A 14,860-nucleotide genomic window follows, 5' to 3' on the forward strand; every position below is an offset into this window, starting at 1 on the left:
AAGAAAAAAAATAGCTGGTACCACTGCCCTAGTGTAATAACACGTTACACAGAGGTATGTACCAGAGGAAGTTCTGCATTAAAAGGATGTGATGAAAAAAGTAGACCCAAGGGAAATCAGATAAAATGCTGTACAGCTATAAGGGTTAATTACTGTACTATATAATTATTACTATATATCCAGCCTCCTGAATACTGGTTGATTACAGGTCTTTAAAAAAAAAAGATAAAACTTTACAAGAAGTGAGATTTTATCCCAAGTGCAATAATTTCCCTGCAAATCAATCTCTCTCAATTATAATCTATGTACTAGAACTGTATCAAATGTTTTAGCCAAATCTAAATAGATCACATCCACTGCCACACCCTGATCTTTACTTTCACTGACTTCCTGACAGAGCACAATTAGTTTAGTCTGACATGATCTGCACTCTATAAAACCACGTAGACACCTACTAATGATATTGCTGTTCTAAATGAGTTCCTGAATATTATCCCTTAATATTTTTTTCAAACAATTTCCTCATTACAGATGTTAAGTTCACAGGTCTGTAATTTTCAGATGATTTTTTGATCCATTTTGAAATATGGGCACAACATCTGCTTTACACAATTATTTGGTGCAACCCCAGAAAAGAAAGAATCATGAAAGAATAAAAACAGTCGTTTGGCTATTTCTGGACTAAATTACCTGGATATGCGTGGGCGTATGCCATTGCGCCCTGCGGCCTTATCTACCGCCCTGCGGCCTTATCTACCTTATCATTATTTAATTGCTTAAGCAGTTTATTCTGTGCCGGCCATGACATGTTTTGTGCACGGCTTTTGAAACATTGATCTGCAAATCTACAGCTTTTAATTCTTCCTTACTTTATGCTGAAGGGAAAAAAAAGGAGTTTAAAGCTTCTGTCTTCTGATTCTCACTAACTAAACTCCCACTTTCACATTTTAATCGACCAACATTTTTATTCTTACACTTTTTAGCATTTATGTACTTAAAACATCTTTTGGAATTTATTTGTTTTCTTTAGCTACCTGTTTTGTTTAGTTATTTGATTGAATTGCTCTTTTGCAGTTGGTACCTTTGTATAAGATTCCACAGAGAGGGACAGCAGGATATTAGTAGGGCTGAGGGTAATGTGTGCCCTGTCTGTTGCAGGCCCTGACGTGTTTGTAGCTGCTGCCCCCCCCCCCCTATTGTTCTGCAAAAGGGGCAGCCTTAGTTATGTGGGAGAATGCTCCAGTATAAACCATTTTTTTTTAACTACTTAAAACTCTTGATTGCAATAATAAGTTTGTCTGGTTAAAGGCTCATTAAAGGAACAGTAAATTCATAATTAGACATTCATGATTAAGGCAGAGCGTACAAATTTAAACAACTTTCCAATTTACTTCTTTCTCTTGTCCTTTGCTGAATGGTTTATCTAGGTAAGCTCAGGAGTAGCAAAGAACCTAGGTTCTAGCTGCTGATTGGTGGCTGCATATATACATCGATTGTCATTGGCTTGCCCATGTGTTCAGTTAGAAACCAGTGCGTTGCTGCTCCTTCAACAAATGATACCAAGAGAATGAAACAAATTTGATAATAGAAGTAAATTGGAAAGTTGTTTAAAATTGTATGTCCTACCTAAATCATGAAAGAAAATTTTTGGGTTTCATGTCTCTTTAACTCAGCTTGGTCTTCACTTTAAAAAAAAAAAAACATTTTCAAAACCGTTTCATATTAGCCAAACCACATTCTGAGATTAAAGGGTAGATTTATGAAATGTCGGACGGACATGATTCGCTGTGGCGAACATGTCCGCCCGACATCGCTGAATGTCAACAGCATACACTTTCAGCATTTATCATTGCACAAGCATTTCTGGTGACATGCTTGGGCAATGCTGCCCCCTGCACATTCGTGGACACTAGCAGGGGGTGTCCATAAACACGATCATATCCGAACGGGATAACTGCTGTCCGCCACCTCTTACGGCCGCTGCTTCTTAACTTTTTGTTTCCGTCAAGGCTCGCGCAGAAACAGCTGCATCCGCAGCATAATAAATCTACCGCTAAAATCTTTTTATCCAACAAATTAGTGACTTTGAAAACTAAAATAATTGCACTGGGAAGCCTGTAGTATAAATAACAAAATGAAAATGCTAGTTATATAAATGTCACTATGGGGTGCAGGAAGTATAACGAGACAGCACTGGACAGAATTATCCAGCCATAAACTAGCTGATCTCCCTGATCACCTATAAACAATAACATTAGGTACTCTCCAAAACTTAGCAACGATGAGTCACCGTCACAGGCAGCATAAAATTATTGTATCGCAGTGAAGGTGACATGTACGTCAGTAAGGTGACATTCCTAAACACTTGGTTAGATTCATAGACACACGTGAGTTTGCTGAGGGGCCACACTGTAAAGGCTGCATTATGTCTGAAATTCAGTGAGCATCACCTGTATTTTCCTGCTATTTGTTAGTCTGTGTTCCAGCTATTAAGATCTGCAGTTGCATTAGGTGCCGAATATGTGACATCTTACACAGCAAACAAGAACCGCTAGCAAAACCAAAAAATCATTTTTACTGGTACCATTCAGGAAAGGCAAAAATCTGTGCTTGAATCTGTAGACACAAGGATAGGTCATAATGTTAGTATAAAGTGTATTGTTTTGCAGCAGTATTATGATAAAGCCAATTAGGGACACATATGTAGCGGAGTTAGCCTTGAGATGTCATAGGGTACATTTCAAGTTCTTAGAATTAGAAATTGTTTAATTTTAATAGCTAAATTACATGAAAATGAGGCAAAATGAACTATGATATTGCAAAGTTGTTTCATTATAAATAACTAAGCATTTAATACACAAATTTGAAGGTGTTTACTGTCCCATGAACTGTTTGAGCTTTCTTTTGTGTATATGTTAGTCTGGTTTATAGAGGAAGTTTGTAAGATACAGCATCATAAAACCTCCTTACAGAACAGTGCAGCAGGTGAGAGGTGAGCACTGAGATAAATGATGCTCTATTCGTTAGAATGGAGAGTGACTTACAACTTGTGGATATGAAGAGGGGGTGACAGGTGCAACTTTTAATTAATTTCACAGTTTTTAAGTTGTTTCCCACAAGATATTAGTTCACAATCAAGTCTAATAATACGTTAAACACCTCTGTTAGTGCTGAAAGAGTTAACAAGGTCTTGTGACATTAGCGTCACTAAACACACAAAAACCAACCTCCTGATTCAGTTATTTTTGGAAACATTTTTGCATTGGTTGATAAAGAAAATCTCTTTAGGAAAAGCTTATAGGAGTGACAGTGCAGTATCAGCTACTGTGCTGTATTCATAGAGACAGAGAATAAAACACAAGAAGCTCAAGGGTTAAGTGACATCACATGGAGATTTGTTATAGACTATGTTACCAGAGGGATGGAGCCCATAAACAGGTGACTGTATGCAAATAATGGTTTGATTGACAAATCTTTATTCACTGACATTTTGCCACACAGCCCATAAGTGTCTGCAATAAGTTTCCTACCTGCAGAAGTGCTACCAACTGAATGGCCTCTGTGCTGGTGACTATAAAAGCAGATAAGGCACTGCCTGGCTCTCCTGTGTATCTTCAATAAAATCTACTGACAGACTCAAAGCCAGCCTAAGTCCCCAATCTCCTATGTCGGTGGCACCTTATTCCCAAATCTTTCCTAATAGCAGTTGTGCTTCTGCTGAAACGTACCAGTTGTAAGACACAGCCCTGTTCTCACTGGGTAGCACAAGACGCCTGCACCTAAATCTTAGGACAAATTGGAGAAAATAAAGTATCACTAAATAACTAGCAGGTAGACTCTTACATACAGTTTCAGTACCTAATCACACATTAACGTGAGACCTCTTGCTGCAGCCCAGGCTCAATACAGTTTGTTTATTCTTTCTGGCAGGTTTGATCAGGTTGTTCTGATCTGCTGTTAATGTGCAGAGCAGCCAGACACAGTAGGGGACCTACTTAACAGAGGGTCCTGGTGCAACATTTTTTTGGGACCCCCTAAAAGGAAACTCTGTATAATGATTTTGAGGAAAAATAGGCAGCTACACCAGCAACCTGCACTGATATTAGGCTCACCTGTATTAGGATTGTAAACATTCCGCACAAGCCTATTTATAGACTGACCCTTGGACCCCGGTGCCGCTGCAGCAATGGTAGTTCCACCCCTGGCCAGACATGTTATAGGAGCATATTTATCAAGCTCCATATGAAGCCTCCAGGCTCGCCGGAAACAGACGTAATCAAGGAGTTATGAAGCAGCGGTCTAAAGACCGCTGCCCCATAACCTGTCCTCCTGCTCTGAGCCGGCAGACAGAAATCAACCTGATCGAATACGATCGGGTTGATTGAAACCCCCTGCTAGCGGCTGATTAGCCGCAAATCTACAGGGGGCAGCATTGCACCAGCAGTTCACAAGAACTGCGGATGCAATGATAAATGCCGACAACATATTTGGATTATAGCGTTATATGTTCATTTTTATAATAGGTATTTCCAAGAAACAAGCACTAAAGAACCCAGTTATGTTGTTTTAATTAATTGAACTGCAAATCAAACATTGGAATTGTATTATTAAAGAACTGTGCTAATCTGATAACTAAAATAGGTGTCACAGACACATTTGTAATAACTGATAAATATTTAAACTCTTACTAAGTGAAACATTGAAACTTAAAAGGGATATTAAATATTAATGAATGACATTAAATTAGTAAAGAGGACTACATGTAGAAATGAGTGTTTAAAGGCTTAAACTTACTTAACAGCCCATTATTGTTTGTGTTACTTTACAAGTCACTGTATACGTTTTTTTTCTCCATATTTTACCTTACTCTGAAACATGCTACACAGTGACTGCTTGATTAGCACAAGAGTACATTTATTTCTGCCCCTAACTGGCAACAGAAGAGGAGATAAACAAACATACTGGTTAATAAAATGACAGCATTAAATACACATGAAACATGAAGTTTATATTTATTTATATTAAGACATATTGGTTTAGCACATGCACTAAATAGGTACTACAGCGTCGCTGATTCAAACAAAAAAAAACATAATCTAAGACCACATATACTGTAAAGTAAAATAAGGGAGCGCTCGAAGTATGGCTAAAAAGTGTTGACACTGATATAAAGGATTAAAAAAATTAAATATAACAAAGAAAAAGATAAATAAGATATCTCACATAATATATGGACCAGTACCATAGAAAGTTGTTGTATATTTCAAATAAAGTCTATATCCCAAATGTAGTAAAAAGTAATGGTATAATATTCCCAAAAAAGTTAATAAAAAAACCCAAACAAATAATGATCCAAAGAATAATAGTTATTACAAAATTATCGGTTATTTGTAGAGCGCCAACAGATTCCGCAGCGTGTGGATCCTTGTTTGTGCAGGTTCTTCATTGTAAAAGTAAGAAGGGCATTTTTTTCATGGTCTGAAACGCATTGGCACGGTCCAATCCATACAGTAGGCCTTATTACCTCTTACAATCCAATAAGCCTATTTATGATTTGGGATTTTACTATAGCATTTAGTTTTGCACTATACACTTTTTCTTATAGGTAACTGATATACATACAGTACTTCACGCAAGTAGGATGCACTTTTTACAATTAAGAATCTTTGCACAAACAAGGATCCACACATTCATATTTTTGGAATCACTATCATCCTTTGGATCATTATTTTTAAAAAAAAAAAAAGTTCTTAGGACCGTTAGTCCCCCCAAAAAAAAAGTCTATATCCCAAATGTGGTAAAAAAGTAATGGTATAATTTTTATGCACATGAATTTCTATGTTACTAGTCCATATTTTATGTGAGATATATCTTATAATTTATCTATTTCTTTATGTTATACTAATAAATTTAAGATTTTAATTTTATGTTGGTGTCAACACTTTAGCCATCCATACTTTGAGCTCTCCCTTATTTTATTTAGCACATGCACTAGTTTGTGACCTCTGTATGCAGTGTGCAGATATCGCTGCTCTCAGGACAAACGGCATTTAGCTTCCATAAAACCGCGTTCAGTCTGTAATCTGCGGCACTCGAACATCATCTGTCCCCACCCTAAAATGGTTGTGCTTTATGGCAACATCACACAAAAGCTACTTGTAAGGCCACTATTGTTTTATAGTCATTATTTACACGTGACTTACTTAAATACCCCGTCCTAACCTCTGTTTACCATCTACTTGCTTATAACTGCAGCACATGAATCATATCTTAGTCAAACATATTCAGTAATGTTATCATGGGCCCAGTATCAGTGCCGAGAATGCACACCTTACACTTTGTAAATGTACTATTGAGTGCTTCTTTCCATAAGAAAGATTATTTCACCTGCATTTACTTATTTTCACTCTAAAAAAAATAACATACCCAGCAGGAAAGCAGCCTGTATGTCAGAGCTGTGACCCTGCAACATTCTACTCCAACTGCTTGTTTAGTGCAGAGGGGATATAGAGATATATATACACACACATATATATATATATACACACACACGTATGTATCACAGGCAGGCTCTATAATTAGATCAGGTTGGACCACAGGACCCAGGCAGCATATAGGGAGAGCATATGCTGGATAAGTATTATTAGAGAAATTAACATGAGAATATGCTGATGCTTTTCTTCTTCTGAAGTTTAAGCTCAGAGACAACTGACTGTTTTTAGACTGCAGAAAGATAAGGAACCAAACAATGTCTTGAGTTCCCTGATCTGCCATTACTGATTTAATGCATGTGTTTTGTACATGGCTTATACAATGCTGCACTTAACTGCTGCTGTATCCCATGTACATATAGTTCCTTATTGACCCTTTGTAGTATCAGGAAAGGATCAGAAAATCTCAAGCATTAGATTTCTCACCGGTAATAATGCATTGTTGTAGTGCTGACAAGTCAGCAGTTTATTGTGCAAGTGTTAGCACTGTGCACACTACTACAGTAATCAGGATATCCAGATGCATAAAGCATTACATTAAAAAGGGACACTTCAATTTCATATACACTAATTTGCTTAATTCTTTAGATATCATTTGTTAAATAAGGTAGGCTCAGCAATGATATGCATAAAGAGAAGCGCACTCTCAGGAACGAACAACCAGCTCAGTAACATTAATAACCTGTTCCATAGCAATTTACCACCTCGGTGCAGTCACTTTGCCCAGTAATGCTTTTAACAGAGGAGAACTTTCCTGTAGTATATGGTTAGCCCAGCGCTGAAATAGGCAATTTCTCTCTGAACAAGGAGCACAGAAACCCCGGATGATCACTTCAGCCTTCATTGGGCCTCATCAGTGAGGTGTAGCCATATTCTTATAAGAGCACTGAGTCCATGTCCGATTACTTTTTTCCCCTTAGGAGACATAATAGGCATAGAGAAATGCCCAAAAGAAGTGGCACCCAGGCAAACAATGTTATTGAGCAGTTAGTTCATCCCTGTGAGTGCATATCTGTATATTAAGGCTCAGCAATGTACTACCGGAAGATAGTAGTAGACTGGTGCCACACATGCCTCTTGTCATTAGCTCACCCAGTCAATATGCTCAGATAACTCACTATTACATTGCTGCTCCTTCAAAAGATACCAAGAGAAGGAGGCAAGTTAGGTAGTTAAAAAAAAAAAAAAAAAAAACACATCTTGTCTCTACTCCATTTTAAAATATGTTCATTATAATGTGGTTTATTATGCTGAGATTAGAATTTTGTACCTGGATACACTGTTAGCTAACACTGTTTCTTAGTAAACTCCCTATTCCTATATTTTTTCTATAGTTCTTTGTTCTAAATTATCCTGTGAAAAAAGGTCTGATTGGTTACAGTATATGGGGGTTAAACAATGACCTATCATAGGCAGACCATTTTTCACAGGATAATTTAGAACTATAGTAAAAATATAGTAATAAGGAGTTTACTAAGAAATTGTTTTAGATAAAACTGTATCCAGGCGCATTGTCAAAGACATAGCAGCAAGGCCACTTGATACAATGTTTGCTTACGAAAGCCAAAATTCTAATCTCAGCATATTTCTCACAGCATAATAAACCACATTCTAATTAAATATTATGAACTAATCTTAAAATGGAGAGTAGAGACAAAATGGTGTCAGTATGGGGATATATATTTTTTTCTTCTTACACCTGTAGTGCACTTAGTCATGTGATATGCCTTTGTCCAATCAGTGGGAGATTGGCTTGTCAGCCACTAAGAACTCTCAAGTGTTAAAGGGACAGTTTACTCAAAAAATTTCTCCCCTTTAATTTGTTCCCAATGACCCACTTTACCTGCTGGAGTGTATTAAATTGTTTACAAGTATTTCCTTTACCCTTATATTGGCATTTGAAATAGATGCTTTAGCATGTGGTATCCCCACCTATTGTGAAAGTTTGTGGCCGCAGGTCCAAGCTATAGATAAACTGTGGAAACACAGCCAGCAGAAGAAATTTACAATCCCAGTAGGATATAGCAGAGATAAGGTAATAAAATGTTGATTTTCTATTGTTCTCTCCAAGTACTGGTGATTGTTTTATGGACAGATATAAGATAAAGAAGCAGATATATGTACACAATGTGATACAGTAATAAGATCAGATTATACTTACAAGCTCAACCCATTTTATTAGGTTGTGGCTTCAAAACACAAAATCAGAGCTTTAATATACATAAATAAGCCTTAAAAAGCTAATATGCATACATTCTTTACATTGCAGTTGGAGAAAAAAAAAGCAATTGTAAACACATTAAGGGAAAAACTATTTTACAGTATACTGTCCCTTTAAGGCTATCTTAAAGGGACATTAAACATAAAATTTCTCTCATGATTCAGAGAACCAACCTAATTTTAATTCATTCTCTTGGTATCCTCTGTTGAGCAAACAATGCACAGGGATAAACCAAACCAACATCATGAGGCATATATGTGCAGCCACCAATCAGCAGCTCCTGAGCCTACCTATGTATGCTATTCAACAAAGCATACCAAAAGAAAGAAACAAAATTAAACATAAATAAATTGAAGTGTAAAATTGCATGCTCTAATCATTAGAGGAAAAATTTGGGTGGCAGCAGATGAGGGTCCCACCACCCCCTGACCATGTGAGCAGTCACATATGCTGTGCTAGACTCACTACAGGGGAGACAATTCTGTTTAAATAGAAGAGTGAGAAATTAAATTGTTACATAAAGCCAGACACTCACAGTACAGTCAAACAGCAGCATAACAAGTGAAGGTTTTATTAATGTTTCCAGATTTATCTCTGCAATTGAAAACCTCACCAAAAAAAAAAAAAAAAAAAAAATTAACATTCTTATACAGAAACTCAAATAAGTACAGTACAAATCAGAAAGTGGCTCCTGTAAGCGGTGCAAAGCTTAGCTGGAGGGAGCTTTGACCGCGGAGCACAATGTAGGCTGAGGTTGAGAGGAAGTGGGGGAGGAGCTGCAAGGTGATAAAGCCTTGCGGTTGAGCGGGAAAGCCAGCAGTTGTTGTTAGTAAACGTTGGTGAAGCATCTGCAGCTGTTGGCTTTCTCGCTCAGCCTGCGTTATGGCTGATATGGAAGACTTGTTCCGGCGGCTGAAGGAGGCTGCAGAATCGAAGGGACCTACCTGGCTATCTGAGCAGGTCCAAGCATTGCTGGGGGCTCCGGTAGAGGCTGTGGCGGTGCAGGAGCGGTCGGTTCCCAGGAAGAGGTCCACCAGGCAATCCAGGCCTCCATCGCGTCTCAGCCCTGAGGTCAGCAGGAGGGCGTCGTCGACAAGGAGATCCGGTCCGGTTCCGGTTAGGAGGAGTGCGGAGGCAGCGGTATTGGCGGGTCCGGCGGGTGTGGGTCCAGTGCCGATGACGTCATCACCCGGTGTGAGCGGCAGTGATCCGGAGCGGAGGTCCGTTGCTGGCCTGGCCACTAAATCTGGAGGTAGGGGTAAGGTGGCTCACGGCCTGGCAGGGCCTGATCTGGGGGGAGAGGGGCCTTCTGGGAGGTGCCGTGACGGACAGGGTGGCTCCCTGGTTCCTGGTAGTGGGGTAGCAGTGAGCAGTGGTAGTGAGGGAGAGGAGGGACAGGCCACGACAGCATTGGTGGTTGGTGGTCCCAAGGTCAGGCAGAGTGAGTTAGGCCTGGGTTCTCTCCAGCTTAGTCCTAGGTGTCCTAGCCAGTTTAGTGGGGGTGATGTGAGTTGGGCAGTGAGGCCACAAGGGGGGGGGCTTGTTGATCTGGAGTATGGGTCTGGGGAGGAATGTGAGGAGTTGGAGCTGGGCCCTGGGGAGATGGACTTATTTTTAAACTCCTCTGATGAGGAGTGTGTTCCTACCTCCCCTGGGTCCTCCAGTAGGAATGTTAGCCGTTTTGGGGGGTCAGCTGAGAGGGTTTCTGTGGGTCCTAGGCCTGTGTCTGTTCACCATGCTGTGGGGGGAGGGGGTACGGCCAGGTTCAGGGAGGAGGTTGGGGTGTGTGGCTCACATGTTAGCTTTTCTCTTCCAGAGCATAGCCCATCTGAACGACGGCCAGGGCCTCAACCTGGCCCATCTTTGAGGGAGGATGTCTTCGACGGCCTTGAGGAGGATTTCTCTGGCTTGCACGGCTCCTGGACGGATTCTATTCGTTTGGAGCCTGATGACGGTCCACAGCAGGATGTGCGGCCTGTTGGGCATAAGGAGGTGAGGTGTGGTGTCTCGGGCGGGGTTTCAGAGCTGGCAAGGGAACAGAGTGGGGCCCGGGTGTATACGGCGGCCACTCAAGGGGGTATAGGTGCCAGGGGTCGGCCACATAGGCCAGGAGGACGGGGAGTTGTACATAGGGAGGGGTCAAGAAGACGGCCTGTGGTGGACGTTGATTGGCCTGGTAGTGAGGGTGGGGGAGCTCCCAAGAGGGGTAGGGGAGTTGGTACGGCTCGGAGTAACAGCTGGCAAAGAGGGGGAAGGGGTAGCAGACCTTTTCCTCCCCTGGATATGTATTCACGTTCTACTGTTTTTCAGGATCAACCACGGCAGTTGGCACAACAGGGACGGCCAGCTGTCACTTCTACTGGAGGTGGTCGAGAGATTACGGGGCAACGCAGCAGCGGGCTCCAGGCAACTTTCAGCGGTCCTTCAGGCATCAGGACTACGGAGAGCACTTCAGCAGGTGAGAAAGGGTTGTTGAATGTGGGGGGGAGTGATGTTACATTGTGTGGTGTTAGGAGTGTGGATTGTGACTCAGTGACAGGGAGTGTAGTGGAGGGATTGAAAGTGTTGTTAGCTAAATTGGAAGGAGTTGGCCCTGCGCAAAGGGCTGGAGTAGAGAGGGCGTGGGTCCCTGTTGACAGGTCGGCGGGTGTATCAGTTGTGGAGAGGGTGGAGGACTGCAGTGTGGCGGTCCCTGGTGTCTCAGGGGGTGGTGGCGCGGTGGTGGCGCAGACTTCCGGGCCTATAGTGGGGTCTTCCGGGCTGGTCTCGAGGCAGGGTGAGGGAGCTGAGTTGAGGGTGGCTGATACAGCAATGTCTCGGTCGTGTCTCTGCTCAATCGGGCCGTTGGGGATGCACTTGACCTCTGAGGTGAAGGAAAAGATATATAAGAGGGAATTTATTGAATTTTTCTCTCTTCTCCCGCTTGAGCAGTCTTTCGAGATCCCGGAGGACTCTAAGAAAGACGTGGCCAAGAAAGAGGAGGAGGAGAGGAAAAAGAGATATCGGAAGTTGCCGAAAACATTTTCTAACTGGTCTCAGGCATTTTTGATATATGCTAATGTGTTTGCGAGTAAATTTCCTGACCAGGGTGCAGCGCTTTTTTGTTATCTTGATGAGGTGTCTTCTGCTCAGCGGACGTATGGGGGTATGGCTTGGTGGTCATACGACGAGCAGTTCAGGCAGCGCTTGTCAGTTAAGCCGGAAATGCGGTGGGACGACCGTGACATGGGGTTGTGGCTAAAAATCATGACGCCTCTAAGATCTTCCCAGTCCTTTCGATCAGGAGCCGGTGGCGCCTCCATCGGGGGATCCCCTGCCACGGTCAGAAAAGGTTGTTGCTTTGCCTATAATGAAAAGTTTTGCAAGTGGGGAGCTGCGTGCAAGTTTAAACACGAGTGTTCAGGGTGTGGGGGTGCACATTCCTATGCGAAGTGTTTCCGTAAGGGTAAACCAAGCGGGGTTGGGGACGCGTCTGACAAAGGGGGCGACCCCGGTGAGACTCGCCGCGATGGAGCCTTGGCTCGCCCTGTACGCTAGGCGGAAGGGTTGTTTTGATAAGGCGGCGTTGCTTTTTCACGGTTTTCAATTTGGCTTTGTGATTCCATCACAAGGGGGTTGTGGGGTTTTTAGGGGTAACTTAAAGTCGGCTCGTTTGTGGCCTGGGGTAGTCGTTAAAAAACTAATGAAGGAGGTTGAGTTAGGTAGAATGGCGGGCCCGTTTGATCGCCCTCCTTTGGTTGATTTGCGGATATCACCTCTTGGGGTGGTTCCTAAGAAGGAGCCTGGTAAATTCAGGCTCATTCATCATTTATCATTTCCAAAAGGGGGATCTGTTAATGATGGCATTCCTCAGGAGTTGTCGTCTGTTAAGTACGCGTCGTTTGACCAAGCGGTTAACCTAGTCAGGGAAGCTGGTGCCGCTGCTTTACTGGCTAAAGTAGACATTGAGGCAGCTTTCAGACTGCTACCTGTGCACCCGACTTCGCAGCATCTGTTGGGTTGTTGCGTGGATGGTGCCTACTATGTGGATTTGTGTTTGCCCATGGGGTGTTCCATATCCTGCTCGCTGTTTGAGCAGTTTAGCACTTTTCTGGAGTGGGTTGTTTCTGAACGGGCGGGCCTTTCGTCATTGGTGCATTATCTTGACGATTTTTTGTTTGTGGGTCCGGCGGGTTCAGAGGATTGTATACTCTTACGGGATGTCTGTTATCAGGTTGCGGCCGATTTCGGTGTGCCCATTGCGTTTGAAAAGTCTGAGGGGCCGGTGACATCCCTTGAGTTTTTGGGCATTACCATTGACTCTGTGGCCAAGGAATGTAGATTGCCTAGGGATAAGGTTTCTGATTTGGTGGAGGTCATTGACCGTTCGTTGTTATTGAAGAAGGTTACGCTTCGAGAGGTGCAATCCCTGGTGGGAAAGCTGAATTTCGCGTGTCGAATTATTCCTATGGGGAGGGTTTTCTGTAGGAGATTATCTTTAGCTACGGCTGGTGTGAATAAGCCGCATCATTTTGTTCGGCTTTCCAGGGAGCTTAAGGATGATTTGAGGGTTTGGAGACAATTTCTGTTAGGTTTTAATGGCTCAGCGTTAATTCAGGCAGTGAGGGTCTCTAATGAGGAGCTGGGTTTGGTGACAGATTCGGCCGGTGGTTGTGGTTTCGGTGCTTATTTCCTGGGCAGATGGTGTGCAGCTCGGTGGCCCGAGGAATGGTTTTCCTTGGGTCTGGTGAAGAATTTGGTGTTTCTGGAGTTGTTCCCTATTGTGGTTGCCCTGTTTGTCTGGGAGGGAGAGTTGAGGAATCGGGCCGTTGTTTTTTCTTCCGACAATATGGGAGTTGTGTATGCATTGAATACACTGACGGCTACGTCTCTGCCTGTGTTGAGATTGTTGCGTTTGCTTGTCCTGAAATGTTTGCGAATGAATGTTTGCCTGAAGGCCAAACATATTCCTGGTGTCTGTAATTCAATAGCAGACTCCCTCTCTCGGTTTCAGTGGCAGCGTTTCCGGGAATTGGTACCACATGCAGACGAGGAGGGATGCCCGTGTCCGAGTTTCTTGTGGCGACTTGGGGTGGAGGACTGGCTGGACTGGTGAAGAACTCATTGGCACCAGGTACTTGGGCAGCTTATTCAAGAGTGTGGTTGGAGTGGGAGAATAGGTTGTTGTCCCAGGGTTTACGTGAAGGGGAGGTTGATGGTACTGGTGCGTTGCTTGACTGGATGTGGGAATGGGGTGTTTCTCAGTTGTCACATTCCGCTATGGACAGGCGTTTGGCGGCATTGGCTTTCCGCTTCAAACTCTTGGGTCTGGGAGATATTACCAAAGGTTTTTGTGTTCGTCAGGTGCTGAAGGGCTTGAAGAAAGGGTTGGGTGGTCCCTTCCCTGACCATAGGCGACCTATTACTTTTTCGCTGTTGCAGCAGGTGTATATGGTGTTACCTTTGGTGTGTTTGTCTGATTTTGAGGTGTGTTTGTTTAGGGTGGCGTTTGTTCTGGCTTTCTTTGGAGCCTTTCGTATTTCGGAGTTGGTTAGTAAGAATTTGGTTTCTATGGGGGGTTTGGCTTTTTCGGATGTGGCGTTGTTTGATTACAAGGTGGAGATATTTTTGAGGAGGAGTAAGACTGACCAGCTGGGTAAGGGCAGAACGGTGGTCCTTTTTCCGAGTGGTCTGGAAGTGTGTCCTTGGCGATGTTTGTTTGAGTATTTTCAGGTACGTCCGGTTATGGGGGGTTCGTTGTTGGTTCATGTTGATGGTAGGCCGTTGTCGCAATTCCAATTTCGGGCGGTTCTTAACAAATCATTGTGCAGGTTGGGTTTTAATAGCAGGGATTTTGGGTCACATTCCTTCCGCATAGGGGCGGCAACTGAGGCTTCGGTGAGGGGTTTATCTGATTCAGTGGTTAAAGGCATTGGCCGGTGGTGTTCCGCCCGCTATCGCCGGTATGTTCGCCCTGATTTAGGAGTTTAGGCTGGTGGTGTTGTTATTCTCTTCTTTGTGTTTTAGGTGTCGATCGTTTGTGGCTTGTTGGCCATTCTTTCATTTATTGGGCTCGAAGAGCGGCTGCAGCCAAAGTGGATGGATTGCAGTTGGGTATCCCTAAGTCGAGATGTGAGGTCAAATGGTTTGGTGTCAGGGGGCTACGTTG

Source organism: Bombina bombina, chromosome 10, assembly GCF_027579735.1.
Source record: "Bombina bombina isolate aBomBom1 chromosome 10, aBomBom1.pri, whole genome shotgun sequence".
Taxonomy (NCBI): Eukaryota; Metazoa; Chordata; class Amphibia; order Anura; family Bombinatoridae; genus Bombina; species Bombina bombina.